The 17,768-nt window shown below is 30.1% G+C and overlaps 1 protein-coding gene across 9 annotated transcripts in view; it reads right to left on the minus strand.

The window, feature by feature from the left end:
- Window positions 1-17,768, minus strand: part of LOC106785430 (metabotropic glutamate receptor 2-like) — a 160,770-nt gene that overhangs the window by 71,118 nt on the left and 71,884 nt on the right. For 3 of the 9 annotated variants that reach the window (XM_014745895.1, XM_014745894.1, XM_014745892.1), the window contains exon 1: window positions 1,557-2,198. The exons of 3 other annotated variants lie outside the window; for them this stretch is intronic. The gene's annotated coding sequence lies outside the window, so the exon portion shown is untranslated. Of the gene's footprint in view, window positions 1-1,522; window positions 2,199-17,768 lie in introns of those variants that run through there. 3 more of the 9 variants (XM_014745896.1, XM_014745891.1, XM_014745893.1) reach the window with 2 other exon arrangements.

Raw genomic sequence — 17,768 nt, forward strand, 5'->3', positions numbered from 1 at the left:
GTCGAGCGAGAATCTTTAGTTTTGTTTTCAAATTTCTTAGTAACCATTGAATATACATGCATAATGCATGAAACAAACAGTATTGCCTTTGCCAATTTTCTTTCTTTCACTTGGTTTTTTTAATCGGAATATCTTCGCGATTTTCATATTTAATTTGCATGATATTATAAACGTAGACGGATACAAATTTAGGAATGGAAATGATAAGAGCGAAAGAGATAAAGGGGGAAAATTATATTATCTTTTCGATCAATCACTAATCGAGAATATGGGTTTTGTTAATTATATGGAAAATAATGTACGCTTTTGAGTTCTGTTTATTCTTTTGAAAAAATTAATCTATTTAAAATAATATTATATTGTAATAACAATATAATACAGACTGATTTTACAGAGAACGATACTTTTACACTTGACATAGAATTTGGAAAATAATTTATCAATGGGTGGAGACAAGAAAAGAATGGTTAAGGAAAAATAATAGAAACTTTCATTCACTGTCATTTTTTGATGAGAAATGTCAGCGAGATGAATTGAAATGAATTGAATAGTGCCATTTAATATGAAAATATGTTCGCGAAAATTCGTATTCGAAGAATGAAGAATATTCGGTGAATCGATTCAGAAAAGCTAGATTTTTTTTCTTGTTTTCTTTATATTTTTACCTCGTTCGTGTTCTCGCATCGTGAAAGTTAAAAACCAAAAAAAGGGAAGACGCCGAAATCAAAACTTCTGTTAATAGCGAACGCAGAGTTTAATATCTTACTGTGAAAACTTTTAATTGACTCATTTTGTACTCCGACGATTCGTAGAACAACATTTTCCTGTAACGCGAACTTATTTTTCTCTTTTCAAACCATTAGTTCGTAAATATTTTCTCGTTCAGAGTTTTATAAAATTTCTACATTTTCTAGTATTTCAAAATTCATATTTATATATTTCTATTACTCGTTTTTTTCACTCGTTGGAATTTTGTTAATTGAAAACCAAATAGATCAAAATAATGAAAGAATTTGAAAACTCTCGGAACAATTCAAACGGTCAATTGAAATACCTTAAAATCCAATGCAGTACTTTGATCGAGTGCAATTTCTAATAAATTAAAATTCGTATGGACTTGTGATTGGATACTTGAAATGTTACGACCCAATAAATATTGATCCAGAAAATACAGAACATATTGGTGTCGCTTCTGAATTTGAAAAATAATAAAATCAATACTATCGAGATAGTATTTGATAAATCGACAAAAATCTCGTAGATTCAAGATTAGAAAAAATTCAAAAAAAAAAGAAGCCGACTGATAAAGGATCTCTAATTTTATTTAAAAAATCAAAAACAATTCATTCTAAGTTGCGAATAATAATCTAGTAATAATAGAAAGACAATAATCGTGCAAATTAACCGTTAGCGAATAAACCGACGAGTTTATCAAAACGGAAGCCACTCCTCGATCATAGATAAAGAAAAGAGAGAGAGAGAGAAAGAGAGAGAGAGAGAGAGAGAGAGAGAGAAAAAACACCTGTTCGAGGATAGAGTGTGTCAAACTTTCTTACAATTTACGAATATCACATTGATTCACACATACTTAGTCAACCTGTTGGATCTTTCTCTTGGAAAAGCACTCAAATCGATCGCTCGATCTACATTTTTCTTTTTTTTTAACACGACTCACATATAATAATTCCTACAATATAATTCTTTCCGAAGTGGGGGCAGGAAAAGAAAAAGAAAAAGAAAAAGAAAAGGAAAAATAAAAAATAAAAGAAAAAGATAAAAAAAAAAGAAATAAAAAGTATCAAACAAAAATGATCCCGCGATCTAAATGAAACTCACTCGTCGTAAATTTCGAATTGAATAATTTGATTCGATCGTACGATTGCGCACGCGAGACGTAAATACTCGCGATTGATTTTAGAAAATGATATCAATTGAGTCATTTTAATATAATATCTTCGTGGCATGATACCGGTTTCGGAAGGATACACGAGGAGTCGAAATATTAGTGTAGTACGAGCGGTCGGTTCTCCGTTGTGACACCCACTGACTAGCTCCGAGACTGCATCAACGCTACCCTCTACGAACGTATCAACCCTCCTACTCTACTACCCTCTCTACTCCCCTCCCTTATCACCAATAGTCTAGTCTCTCTCCCTCTTCTTCAATCTTTTATTCTCATTATTTTACATTCTTTCTTATTCTCTTTGTTGTCTTCTTCTTTTTCATCTTATTATTATTATTTTATTTTCTTCATTATTTTCTTACATTTTTTTATTATTACTATTCTATATATATATATTTATCACTTTTTGGAAATTCAAGATACAAGAAAATTTAATGGATTAACACTAGATTACCAGATATTTTGTATATAACTACCTATTTTACCTGAATTTAGTCAATTTGAATCAAACATTAAAAGATTGAAGTTTAAAGACAAAAATAACATTTTATTTTAAAGAATTTTTATACTATATAATTTTTATATATATATATATTCTATTTTCGAAATATATTTTCTGCAGATTTTTTTTATTACATTTAGCATAGACGCCCTTACTTCCATTTCCTTTGCATATTACTTGAACTTGACAATTCAACCGTTTTTCAATATTTCCTATATCGGATAGAGGCGTGAAACTATTTTCAACTTCGTTTCTATGCACAAGAAATAAAATGACCAAATATAAAAAATAGGTATATCAAAATAGGTATATAACGTAAGGATTTTAAGAACTAAGGAGTGGAGAGAAGAAGAAATTAGTATTTGTATACATTTCATTATTCTATTAAAAATCAACATATGATTTAAGCAAAAATTATTTAAATTTTTCTAAATATATAGCAATAAAAACGTAAATGAGTCGAATTGACGCGTTCCGGTAATCCAGTGTTAATTATTACATTGGAAAATATACTTTTATTGTTTTTCATTTGTTTAATGTTATTAAGATAATATTTTAATGTTTTTTTGTTTTCTTTTTTCTTTTGTAATTCCAACTTCCTTTGCAATTTGTTCAAGGTGAACATTCTGCAGATACGTTTTACAATGAGTGTGGTATTACATAAATGTTCTCTCTCATTGTCAGTAGAGAACATCTTAACTATAGATAAGATAGAATCGTGTCAGCTTATGCTGTGAGATCTTTTTGGTATTTCCTGTGTAATCTTCTAAGTATATTTTCAAAGTACTCCTTACTGGAATACTTCTATACTGGGACATTATCAAAGCTTCCTTATTGGATCACTTGAATGATTTCTTAGTTTGAATTTGTATCTATTATGCAGATTGAATATTTCCTCTTAAACAGATTTGATCTTAAAGTCTTTGTGGATTTATTCGTAATATACCAAGGAGCGTTAACTATGATCCTCAGAATAATGGATTTCAATGTTTCAAGTATGGTTACGTGGATTTTTTTTGTTGATATGCCCAACATTACGATTCCATATGTAGAAATTGGTTTAATTATTACCTTGTATAATAGTAACTTATTGTTTAGGTTTAGGTTTAATTCAAAATTTTTACTTGTAAACCAGTGCACGTTCCAGCTTTTTATACAGATTAGTTCTAATTTAATTATTTAAAGATACAATATTCTCAGACTTTCCAATTTTATAAGCTGAGATTTTAAAGTGAATGTTATAAACTAAAATTGTCGGATCGAGGATATTTTTGTTTCGTGAAATTTGAAAAGAAATTTTTTTACGTAGCGTTACAAATATTGTAGATGAAAAAAAATAAAAAAATAAAAGAGAAAGAAATAAAGAGATGATATCTGAAGTGCAGTTGAAAAATAAAGTTTCAATAAAAGTTAGTTCAGTTGGAATATTAGTGAAAAGTATTTTTAATGGGACAGCCGAACTTTTCAATTATATTGGATTTTTTTGTATGATATTCTCTGCAGTCTACATACATTGAATAATTAAATTCATTTAATTTTCTTTTAATGAAGGAAAAGCTTGAATAGTAATTTATTCTAGATTTTATATATAAAAATAAAAAAAGAAAAATAATTCAAACGACATTCGAATATATTGATGAGATACATTTTGTCTTCTATTTATTTGCCCGATTAAATACCCATCGGCACAATCTGAATTGATGTTTTGTAATTTCACGAATAAAAAAAGTACAGATATATTATTTTAACACTTTTATTTCTTATAATAAATAGGATTTAACCAAATTTGTTATCTTGTTATCTTGTTTCTCATTGATGACATTTAATTGGTATTTGATTTAATAATATTTTACATTAACCATTAATATACATTGTATGTAGACAATATTTATATATTTATTTATTTATTTATTGTTATTTTTTTTTAATCCTTGTTTGTGTTTGTCATTATTTCTTGCATCAGAGTTTAGAGAGAGAAAAAAAAAGAAATGTTAAGGAGTACACAGAATGAACGTAATATCCGCAAAAGCGTGACAAATCGATCGAGAACTTTCATAACGGAGACAGATCCTTCAGTTTAAGCCGACTCTTGGTGATAGCAACCGAAGTCTCGGCTCGATGGCTCTGTCCTGAAAAGAAGTGGATAGGAAATAATGGAAGATCATAACGGATCGGCGATCGCTTTTGCGATGGAAAAATATTTTATTTTACACTCCACGAGAACTTCTTTTGCTAGAGTATTAGAAAAATATCGATCACGAAATAAGTAGTAAACTTATAGCTTCAGTAAACTTATAGCTTCAATAAAAATTAGATTTCGTTTAGCTAATCTATTAAAAAAAAGGATTCTTTACTTTATCGTATTTGTAGTTTATATAACAAATGATTAATATTAATTATTAATTATCTAATATTAACCTATTTCGAGGATCGCTTTTGCGATGAAAAAGAATATTTTATTTTACACGCGCGCGCGAGAATTTCTTTTGCTAGAGTATTAGAAAAATATCGATCATGAAAAAAGTAGTAAACTTATAGCTTCAGTAAAAATTAAATTTCGTTTAGCTAATCTATTAAAAATAAAGATTCTTTACTTTATCATATTTGTAGTTTAACAGATGATTATTACTAATTATTAATTATCCATTTTTAATAATTATATATATTAAATGATCTAACTCGATGCAATTTTACGTTATTAATTTCGAGCGTTTATTAAGCGTTAGGAGAAAACGCGTAAAATAAAAAATGAAAATAAAAATAAAAATATAGTTCTGCCGTGAGAAAAAAAGAAAAAAAGAATCTGAAACGAATATATCGTTTAATGAGGCCAACGAAATCGAGAAAGCGGAAAAATACGCGACGACGCCGAACCCCCATCGCGTGAGGTGCGAGCGTGTTTTTAACGTTTACTAAAAAAAGTAGGAGAAAAAAAGTGTAGAAAAAAAGGGGAGTAAAAAAAAAATAAAAAGAAACGGAACATTTTCTAGTATTTTATAGTTCCATTTTGAAGCACTCTCGTCGTCGAGGGTTGAAAGCTACATGGCATCTAGACAGGACCGATTTTTTCCCGACTCTTTTTCGAACTGGACAATTTCGAGAGCTTGCTTTATCTTTAGAGGAGTGGGGCGGGAGGGTGAGGGGAAAGAAATATAAAAAAATACCCTTCCGACTTGAAAAGAAACTTTTTCCTTTTTTCTTTTTTTTTTTTTTTCACTTGTTATGTGGCCTACTATATTGTTCACAAAAGCAAGTAGCCAAGAAAGGGATAGAAAGGGATAGAAAGGGTGGAACTTTTCCATTCGTTAATGAGTACGTTCTATCCGTCCCTTAACACACCGTTGATATCTTGGTACTTATCTAACGCGCTTATCAAACACAAAATGTAACACAGCAATCCTATAACCGCGAGATCCCATCATCTATTGCCATAGTGTTCATATAGTGCAGGGGTAGAGGGTAGTGCTTACGCTTGTGCTTGTGCTTGCGCTTAGTTCAGCTGTGATATCTCGCAAGTCCGACGACGACGCTTTGTCGCTTTCACGCGGAACGACCTCATTTTTCTTCTCTAAGGGAAAACCATTTCGTCCTGGTGGTGGACGGTAAAAAGTCGATATAACTGTCGAAATATTGGAACGTATAGTAGTAGTCTTTATACCAAAGAACCGATCTGCACTCTCTAGATTTTTACTTTTTCGAATGATAGTTTAATATCATTTTACTCTAATCACTTTTGTATCGTTTTAATTCTATTATTATAATAATTAGATTTCGGACATTTATATGCACGAAAAAAATATACAAATATACACGAAATATTTGAGATGTTATGTATTACATAATACGTAACATAATATATTTGGTTATTAAATATATGTATACTAACAATTTTATATCGGTTTGTTTGAACAAGCAAAAATTAGATTTTCACCGAATGGTAATGTACTAAAAGATTAGAGCTCGTAATCCTATCTTAAACTTTAAAAAGATCTTACGACCAACTTTCTAATCATTTTTTCTTTTTTTTTTTTTATCACTCTTATTATTAACAGATAATGTCTTTTATATTTTCAAGAAGAAACTCGGCAATGAAATTATCTTCTCGTGGTGTGTTCTCTAAGTTTATAAAAATCAGGATTTTAATTTTTATCACGCTTTTAAATTTGAAGAAAATGTTTGTTCTCCTTTTCACAAATTTCTTTCTTCCTCTCGTCGTAATATTTAATGCGAACGCGATATCATCGGTAAATTATCGTTAGAATTTAGTGAGATTATCTTAGGGAATAAAATTGATTAATATCTGCGCGCTTCGTTTTAATGAGCGAGAATTGAATCCTTTGGACAATATCAGGGGGTCGAGCTTGGATGACGGAAAACCCTTGGTACAACTTGGCACCTAGCCAGAAACATAATTTAATTTAATAGCGAACAGAGGTAATTTTCAGGTCGGTGCGACATCTGTTCCTTACGAAATTATGTTTCACGACTGTGGAAGTTCGTTGGCCGAAAGTCGAGAGTAAGCTTTTCCTATTGAACCTGCAAAAGGAAATTACCCAATTTCGTATAACGCGACCTTGTGTATTTCTTCTTTTGTGTGTTTCCTAGTACCAACGGTTAAACCACTTTAACCGCGAGACTGAAAATGCTCTTCCCATTTTGTATAAAGAATAATTTTTCATAAATAAATTAATATAATTAACATACGAAACAAATGCATCATTTTATTTCAAGTATGGAAAAATTCACGACGCTAATTATTTTTCTCAAAGATTTCTATCATTTTAATATTTATTTGCTTAGGATTAATTTTATGAATAATTGTCCTAAACAAAATTCCATCTTTTTTTCTTTTAACTACAACGTCCTTTGCAATTTGTTCACAGTGGACATTCGGCAAATTGGCTCATCACTGAGTATAATTATAACACGTAAATATTTTCTCAACAGAAAACAACTTTTTATAACAGTCATAACTCATGTTGCGAAGAAAAGATCGTTTGGTTCTAAAGACTAATCATAAAAAGTATATATGCACATACAATCGTTATAGTTATGTCAGTGTATTTGAATGTCTCACACGAAACAAATTAGACTGATAAGGTTAATCGAGTATTATTCTGATGCAACTGGGTAAAAGGCATACACGATTTGAATGTCTAATTGTAAGAAGTATTCAAGAGTCCATTTAATCGTTCTAGAAGTTTTCAACGAATTGTGAATTGCGGTATTTGGTAGAATGAAAGAGCTGCGTTAAATAATAGGAATTAATTCAATGAAAGTTCCCCGACGAATACTCATTTAAGACTAAATGAACCCAAGGAAGGCATGGTACTGAAGCTTTAGCTGAGATCTTAATTCAGGTTGCGTTCGTCGTTTCATTGTTGGGTAGTAGAGCTAAGGTTCGAAATTCGAAACTCTATAGGTAATTTGGCAAAGAGTAATCGTTCTGAAAAGTTAATAACATTGGTGGTTGATAGAATAGTTGTAAGGAAAAAGAAATAGAGATAGAGATAGATAGAGAGAGAGAGAGAGTCGAAAGTAAAGATCATCGCATAAACCGTTTATTTAAGTCAACTCTCTGATATCCATAAAAGAGGTATTAAATTAATATAAGTCATATAAGGGGTTATAAAAATAATAAAAAATAAGAAAAAAAAAAAAAAGAAAAATGGTTGCGAGAGAGAAAATTCATTTTCTCTCGGTTCGTTTCGATAAAAATCTAAGAGGGGAAATTATTCCCAGCTTTTATCTGGGCTTGAAAATTTTACAAATTTACGGGAGGGTATACACTTAGATCATATCTGTTAAGAATATATAATTCTACGCTGTTAACGCTGGCCTAATCCTCTTGTGTTATCTAATCGAGCTACTACCCATAATGTTTTCTTGGATAATTTGAAGTGACTCCTTAGATCTAAAACACGAGAGAGAGAGAGAACAACGAGAGAAAGGGAAAGATTGAAATTTTCTTAAGCAATCAGGAGAATAATAACACGCCTGGCGGTGGAGCATTTAACAGAAGTCAGGCTATCTCTCTGTAGAGTAGTCATTCTTAGTAGAATTTATCGTCAAGGTGCAAGCCTTCCGGCACGAATTTCCGAAGCCACCTCGCCGTCTGCTTCTCTCTTTCTCTCTCACCCCTCGTAAGAGGATACCACCCTTTAAGTAACTGCGCAAAAACACGCCTAATCTATTTTCCATGCACACCCGTTACACTATACCAGTCTTTCGAATGTGATTCCTATCGTCTCTCGAGGGGAAGGCTGCTTTCAAAATGGGGGTAGGAGTATCTTTTCTTTTTCTCTCTTACTTTTCTTTGCCCTTTTTCTCCCTTTTCTGCACTCTTTCTCCTTTCTTTCTTTCTTCCTTTCTTTCTTCCTTTCTTTCTTATTTCCCGCTCTTTTTACTTTCTTTTTCTTTACCTCTCCCTTTTGTTCATACAACAGCACTCGTGGCTCCAATCCATTCCGTTTCTTCTACCTCAACGGGTTTTATATCCTTCCTTTGCCCCTTCCCCCTCTCCCTCTCCTTCCCCATTTTCCCACTCTCTTCTTTTATTCCAACTTCAATCTTCAATCGCGTTCCCCCATTTTCTTTCACGCTTCTCGCGTATTCGCAATTAAAGAAGAATTGTTACCTCGTGTTTCTCTATCGACGTGACTTTAGGTCAACATCGATTAATGCTACTGATCTGTTTCCAAACATTTTGGGAATTCCACTCACTCTCTCTCTCTCTCTCTCTCTCTCTCTCTCTTTATTTATCTCACGTTTCGGAAAGAGAGAGAGAGAGAGAGAGAGAGAGAATTGCTTACAATTAATACCAGAACTAAACGGAAAGTGGTCGAATCAGACAATATATCTCAAAATTGTATTATCGAAACTAGACTATTATTCTCTCAATTCCTCTTCCTCACCCCCCCCCCTCGCCCCTTCCTTTCTCTTCTCATGTAGAACTTCAATTATTATTTCGAAACTACTCTAGTTATGGGAAACCATCTCTTGAGGAATTTCAATGGGTTACCTAAATCCTTCCTATACCATCTTTCTTTCTTATTTTTCCACTAATATCTCTCGCGGTTTTGTTGATGAATATTTAAAAAATGATTTCGCATATAGAGTTAAAACTAACGTGAAATGAGATAGAGAGAGAGAGAGAGAAAGAGAAAAAATGTCGGAAAAGTTTTTTCTTTGTTTTTTTAGGAATAGCATGTAGTTTCTGTTGAACGATTTCTATCCGAAAGATAGACTTTTCTTACGGATTAAGACTTTATTTAAGAAGAAAGGATAAAAGGGGAGAGAACAAAGGAGAAGGAAGGAAAAGTCAATTGAAAGGTTACTTCTTCCTGTTTGAAAAATACTTCGAATAGGTCTCTGCGTTCCTTTAAATCGTTTTATCTCGTTGAAGGGAAAGTGATAACTCTCTACCGATCGAACTAACAATGAGATGGGTTCAAGAATATTTGCGAGAATTTTTAAGACATTTTTCTTCGTTTTTTTTCTTTTTCTTTTTTTTTTTTTGAACTTCCTATCAAAAGACGACTCTGGTAAAGATAAAATACACCTCTTTCTCTTTCTTATTGAATTTTCGTTATCGACATCTCTCATTGTTCATTCTTTGAACAATCGAATTTGAATTGAATTTTGAGTAAACATTTTTATCTGATTGCTGATATTTATGCAAAATTTGATCTGTTAAGTCATTGTAGGGCTTTAATAATAATGGAAAAGTCGCGTGTGTTGGAAACATTCGATCTGCATTCATACTTGATCTTACAATAAGCTTGCTGGACAAAGAGAAAAACTACTATTCCTGACCGTTTGCTTCGTTTATAATACTGAAGGGGGTCTAATGTCGTCACGGCCGTCCAATTAGGAACTTTCCCTTGTCCTCTTATCGCTAATATATACACACACACACACAGATAAACATAAACATATGGTCGTATACTATTTATAAACCGTTACGATAAAGAGAATAAAGAGCAATCATATTTCAAGGCTTACACATTCAAATAAAATTTCTCATTTTCTCTTCTTTTTTTTTCTTTCTCTTCTACTACTTTTTCTTTTTTTTTTTTTTATACCTAAATGTGTCTACGACGCAAGACGCAAGCAACATCGTCGTTAAAATAACTGTGAATGCTTTGAAATACTTGTGTAACTAAACGTAGTATGAACTTATGAAGTACTCGAGTTTAAAAACAGAAAAAATTGCGATAAAAAACGATTACGTATTCTTTAATAATTTCCAGAAGGTTTGGTTGAAGAGTCATTAAGATGTTTCTTATTTAACTGAAAAAGCACAAGTTTTCGTTTCATTCACACCTTTTTATAAAACGCCACTTTCGTGCATATTTCTTTTGCTCCCTCGTCGATTTTTAAAAGACGAATCTCGTTAAATATTTTTCTCTATTTTTTTTCTCTCTCTTGTATTAAAAAAATATTATATAAAAAAAAAGACTAACTAACTAAAGTGACATTGCTTAAACTTTGTTTAAACTCCATTGAATTATGATTTTACGCTATGCAGATAAAAGAATAACAAATTGCTTCGAAACCGTTTCATATTTTTATACTTATTTTTTTTATTCACTTTTTCACTTTTTTCTTTGTTATTTTTTTATTTTCGGGTTTATATTTTTCAGTTTATTTTTTTTTAAAAGAACAAAACGAATTTTTAGTGTACCTCTCTCGTCGGCCCTTTTGTTTTATTTGTTTTCAGAAAATACATCACGCGAAGATTATTGAACGTTAGTAGAAAATCGAAAGGTGCAATCGATAATAAATCACCAGGCTGAATTTCACGCTTGCAAACGCCGAATGGTTTGGATTGTTTGATGTATCGATAAAATATACTGTGTATACATACGAGCAATATACAGGGTGTTTTACGTAACGGCCTTCACAATTATTTAGTCACTTTTGGTTCCGTTTAAATAATATTTAATAATTCAAAAATCATCGCGGTTCCTAGATCTTTAATAAATTATTATATGAAAATCTCTCTCTCTCTCTCTCTCTCTCTCTCAAAATTGTGATCAAATTTTACTTTTTTAACTACAAAAATTAAATTCACCGGAATATTTTTAAACGCCACCATATAACTTACTCCTCATTCTATTGTAAACGACGTTGAGATATATTCAATGAGGTAAAACAAAGATACACTTGTTCAATAGTTTGTTACTCCTTTGAGAGAAAATTTTCCTCAATATAATAACGTTATTTCTTATGTAGGGAAGCGTGAGTACGAGCATGAGCATGTACATGAATGCGAAACATCCTGTATATTTGTGCTAGAAAGAGAGAGTACAAAAGAGAAAGATAAATTTATAGAATATTAATATTATTATTATTATTATTATTATTATTATTATTTTTATTATAATTATTCTTCTTATCAAAAGAGCTTTATTTATCAAGTTCGACGTTATTGGATTTCGATTGTTTTCTTGTTAATAAGTTCTTTTTGTTCTATTTTTTCTCTCATTCATTTTATTTTCCTTTCTCTCATTCTCTATTCTTAATAAATAAACGGTTAATTAATAAACGAGACAGATATATTACTGTGTTAGTAGAAAAAAAAAAAAACGATCAAATTTGAATTCAGTTTAGTAAATTTCTTTGATTATTAGTTGAAAATGATCATGGTAACTCGTTATCGTTTCACTTCTCTTTGGAATCATTTGTGAAACCAACGTATTGCGGTCCTACTATCTCAAGTTATATTCTCAATTTCTGTTTCTTCTTTATCACACGTTTGATTATAGTATCTTAATGTAAATGTGGTGCAAATGTAACGAGCGTAAAATAAACGGGCAGACAATAATCAAGCGAAGTGTAAGTTCCTCTGTTTATTATTACGTGTCTTATTTAACGAAGAAACATATTCGAAACATTCAACAGAATTTTCTTATTATTATGATTAATTAAACAAATGTACATTAATTAAAAGTTTATTAACGTCCTATTTTAAGATAATTCCTCAGTGTTAATCTTAATTCATATAAATATTTTTTTTCTCTACGTGTACTTTACGCATTATCTGAATATTGTATCTTTGAGAAATTAAAATGAATTATGTCGTTACTTTTATGCAAATTTGTTTAGAAAAAATTTATAATCAAATAGCGAATAAATGTATATTTATATATTCTTATATACATATATACGATTTGATGTCAGCTTATCAAAAATTGTTTATAACAGATTATTGCATGCATATGCATATATATTTACTTGTAAAGATTTATTCATGTCAATTTACCAAAAATTAGTTTGTCAAAATTGTTTAGAAGAAATTAGAATTAATTTAGAATAAATAATTTAGTCGTATATATACGTGTGTATGTATCTGCATGTGGATAATTTTATGTTATATTAGAAAAAATTTATTAAAAAAATGATTTATAAGAAATTTTTTACAACAAGTGGTTAATAACGATGGACTGAAAAAATCGGATAAAAAATTCCCCCTATAATGAAAATATAATTTTGAAGTATCAACGATTTTTAATTTCAAAGATACGAGAATGCGAATAATTAATATTTGCGACGACTCATTGACCTATATAATTTCTTAGAAATTCGTAGTGACCTACATATATTCTTAGAATTCATTGATCATCAATAGCCGTAGTAGTTTTTATTTGATTTTACTATCAGTAGTAGTACTACCAGTAGTACTACAAACATACATATATCACGAATAATAAATGGAAATCTTTCAAAGGCGATGTCTCCGGAACGGAAAGTCGAAGAAACTTGAAACCGGTATCATTTTAAAGGGGAAAATGTACTTTCCCTATCTACCTTCTTGGATTATATCGTTCAAACAAGATCAATTTTGTCAATATTTCCCAGACATATCATATATCTGATCAATTTTTCGCATAAATATCATAGATTTTTTAAATGAAATATTTCCATACAAAGAGATAATATAATGAATTAATTTTTTGTTCATTAATATACATTTCGTAGCTTTATATTTGTTTTATTCTTCTTTTCCTTATTTCGAATCTCATCGATTTTTTTAACAAAGGACTTTTAAATGATTATTTTTTTAATTAAATTGAAGTACGTTATAATATATTTCTCATTGGAATAATTATAAACAATTTATCATTTTTATTTTTAAACGTTTATACATTTTAATTAAAATTTTGTGCATGTTTCGAATATTCATTTGAAAAGGAAAACAAAGGTAAATTCTTCTGACGATAATATTAACTTTTCCAATATCTCTACTACGTTTTCCGTGATCAACTAGTCTGTACAAGTAGTTCTCGTTCGTGACCGGACTTGTCGAATCCTTCGAAAGTACTCGCTCTAGAGAAGTATTCAAGAACGATTAGGGGAAATGGATATATTGTCAGGAAGTTTGGCCGCATGCAAACGACAGTTCTAGCTGAGTTCTTCGAATGGTCTGGTCTTGCTGCTTCGATTTTACCATTACGAGCGTGTGGTCGCCAAAGTGTCACGCACTCTGATGCATTATATACAAAAAAAAAGAAAAAAGAAAAGAAAAAAGTAAATACTACTTTTAAATACATTTGTAGGAAAATTATTTTAATGAGAAATCATTTGTCTCAATGTTGTATATATGACTACATTTAATATAATAATGTTATAAAATTCAAAATATTAATGTAGATGAAAAAGAATAATAATTTTCATATAAATGGTTTGCAGAATAATTTCGTTAGAAATATGAATTATTTGAATTTTTAAAGTGAAATTTCTTTCCGGAGAGAAAAAAAGAGAGAGAGAAAGAGTACCAAAAATATTCAAGCGAGATGAAAAAGTGAAAGGTTTTGAGGGAAACGCGTTATTTCAGTTCTGTGGGGGAGAAACGGGGTAATATCGATTTAGCAGAACTTGTGGGAAACGGCAAGAAAGATACGAAATAGCAGGATAACGGGTACAAACTATTGTTTTACTAGTATAATGATAGAGAGAGAGTAAAAGAATCAAATTAATAAAAAATAAAACTTAACTAGCCTTTTATGATGCAACTCTACTTCTCCCCGCGTTGAATTTTGACTAATGAAATGAATTTATTTAAAAATATTATTGTAGAAGTAGAATATTAATTCGTTGGGTCTCCAAACTCAGTAACTTACTCGCGGTAAAACCTGAATTGGTATTATTTGGAATCTATCCTAATTTAATTGTAAAAGATGTAGCGTAAATATTACCGGGCAAATAGCTGTGCTAAATTCGATCTAAATTTATTTACATTCACTTTCTTTTGATCCTTCTAATACATTTTTCTTTTTTGAAATAATCAAATGAAACATTTAGATTTATCAAATAATTTGTTTCAAAAATGAAATGTATGTACAGCGATAAGCAAAACTAATCATAGTTTATACAATTTTTAAGAATATGCACATTGATTCTACAAAAAATTACAGAAGTTTTACTTCTGTCGCGTGTGAATTCTATGCGCTTTTCTTTTTTTTCTGGAATTGTAGGTAAGAGTAATGATCCAAGACAAAATTTATAAAACTTGTTCCCCCGTTTGGCGCGATTCCTATTTTACTTACCATTAGTAATAAAACTTAACCCTTAATTGCTTGATGGAATTTTCGATATAACGACGAATAATAAATTTCAAGTTTTTATCCTTTCTTTCTTTTATGCATTCTCGTTTTTAATGATATCATCAATTGTTCGTACATGCGATTAATTATTCAATAATTACAGCTTGCCACCTGGCCTTTACTTTACGAGTTTTCATTAAATTCTTTTTATATCATTTGTATATGTTAATTTATTGAGTTTTCAATAAAAATGTTACGAAAGTAAGTTATTTGATATATCCCGCTTTCGAAAATTATATCAATAGTTAATAAATCAATTCTATAATCCCATAAACTGTTGATAACTAATCGACGCGGATTATTAACTAATTGTTGTTAACTTGTTACCTAGGGGGCAATCAGTAGAAACTTATCGATTTATCCTTGCGGACAAAGAATACAGAAATACAAAGAAGTTCACAAGTCCCCTTTTTTATCTACCCAGATTCATTTTAGTTACTACCAGGACCAACAGTGGGCGAAAGTAGATACTTAACGCGATGACGATACAATACAACCAAAGAATACTGTATTCTTTTTGATAGTATATATAATATAGTTCTATTGTATTAGAATTTTAAACAATTATATTTGATTTTAAATCTATAAACATGTGAGTACATGTTGAAATGCATTTATACATATATTTTATAAAGTAGTCATTTAAGGTGTTCGAATAAAAGAAAATCTCAAAGGTTTGCTGTTAAATCTAACGATTTAAAATACCTGTGTACGTGTGAGAAAAATGAAGTGTATGGGGAAAAAATTTATGTTTCATGTGTCTGTACGACGAATATCTTCACTTTTATGTAATTATTTTAACGCTCCTGCGCAGTGATGACTTTCAGCGTAAAATTGAGCTCTAATATAAGAAAATTGCATTAGTACATTAAAATAATTGCTAATTAATTGATGGAAATGTAGATAGTAATAAAAATATTTGGATGCACCTTTTGATGAACCTTCCTCTTCGAAATCTCCTGTTAGACTGACTAACGAGAGTATTATTTCTAATAAATAGAAATTAAGATTATAACGTTCTAATTTTAGTATTTTATTTTTTTTAAGTAACTGTTTAAACTAATGTACATTTATTCCAACGTTCCTGTGCAGTGATGACTTCGAGGAAAAAATTTTCATCTAATAAAACAAGATCGAAATTAATTACTATTCAAAGTACGTTAATAGATATGTAATGCTTAAATCAATATATATGTATGTGTTTAAACAATCTTAAATATAAGTAGAGTACAGTAGAGTATTAAAATAATTGTTAATTAATCGAAAAAAATGTATATTGCAATTTAAAAGTACTGAGTATATGTTCGGAGCACCGTCCTCCTCGAAATTCATCTTCAAACTGGTATGTTGTCGTCAATGAAAGTTCTTTTATTAAATATTGTTTATATGACTTTCCGAGAACGTTGCGCATGTGTATAAAGTGAATAATTCAACTAATCAATAAAATTTAAGATTATAACGTTCTGATTTCAGTATTTCTATCATTTTTATGTAATTATTTTAATGCTCTTGCACAGTGATGACTTCGAGGGTAAAATTTAGCTGTAACATAAGAAAAGTGCATTAGTGCATTAAAATAATTGTTAATTAATCGATCCTAGTGTCTATGCAACTTTTATGCAATTGTTCAAATAAAACTACGCTATAAAGATGTAATTATTATATATAAATTACAGTTATACAATTGTAAATACTGAATGAATACTAACGAAAGATATATGTGTTAATATAATCATCGATGTATCTCAGTTTCGCGCCAATCCTAACCAATGTTACTTAATAATATTATTTTCCAATTTCGAGCTTTTTTCACGATATCGATACTTGCTACCATCTCTAATGATGCTCTAATTAATTATTTTTCATAATTATGTATTCAAAGATCGTATTTCGTGTTAAATTGGATTTTTATCACATACACACATATACAGACATATATACATAAGTATAGGTAATTCGTGCACATCCCTTCATATATTTAATTTCCTTTATATTATACTAATGATAATTTTATTTTTTTTACTTTTCTAGGTTCCCATGCATTGGGAGAGTGCAGCAGAAATACATATACTCAGTCAAAAAATTGTGTTTACTCTTTTTTATCTTCAGATTCATCGTGGTAAGCGTTATTCTTTTTTTAACCTATATAGAAAGAGTGAGAACGAGAGTGAGAGAGAGAGAGAGAGAGAGAGAGAGAGAGAGAATAAAAAAACAAAACATTCAACCTATACTACAGGCAATTATGAATATGTATTTATATTTGTAGGAATTTCTCGAGGTGAAAACAGAAGAAAGACAGCCGAAGCAAAACGTAAACAGCCGAACGTTGGACGAAGGATAAGCAGTAACGTATCTCATTCCCCTGCCGTCCTTTAACGAGTTAAGATCTAACGCGAACGTGTAACGTATTAAACTATTTAATAATTTTATTTCTAACGTGTTATCTAATTAAAGCATTCGACAACTGTGCTGATTAGACAACTTTTTATTTCTAACATTAATTCTTTATAATAGAATATTTTTTAAAGTGTGCTATGCCTTCAGAAATGATTCACAGGGAATATTGTATTATAATATAATCTTTAGTATGTTTCAGCTTCTTTTTACAGATCTTTTATTTTTTTTTATTTTATTCATCGTCATCCTAAGGGTAGGAAACCCATCCTGCAGTCATCAATGAAGACTAAAAGTAAGTATATTTTTCTATTAAACGTTTCTATGATAACCTCAATGGTGTTTTATTACGACGATGACA

Source organism: Polistes canadensis, unplaced genomic scaffold, assembly GCF_001313835.1.
Source record: "Polistes canadensis isolate GaletaPanama2010 unplaced genomic scaffold, ASM131383v1 scaffold_50, whole genome shotgun sequence".
Taxonomy (NCBI): Eukaryota; Metazoa; Arthropoda; class Insecta; order Hymenoptera; family Vespidae; genus Polistes; species Polistes canadensis.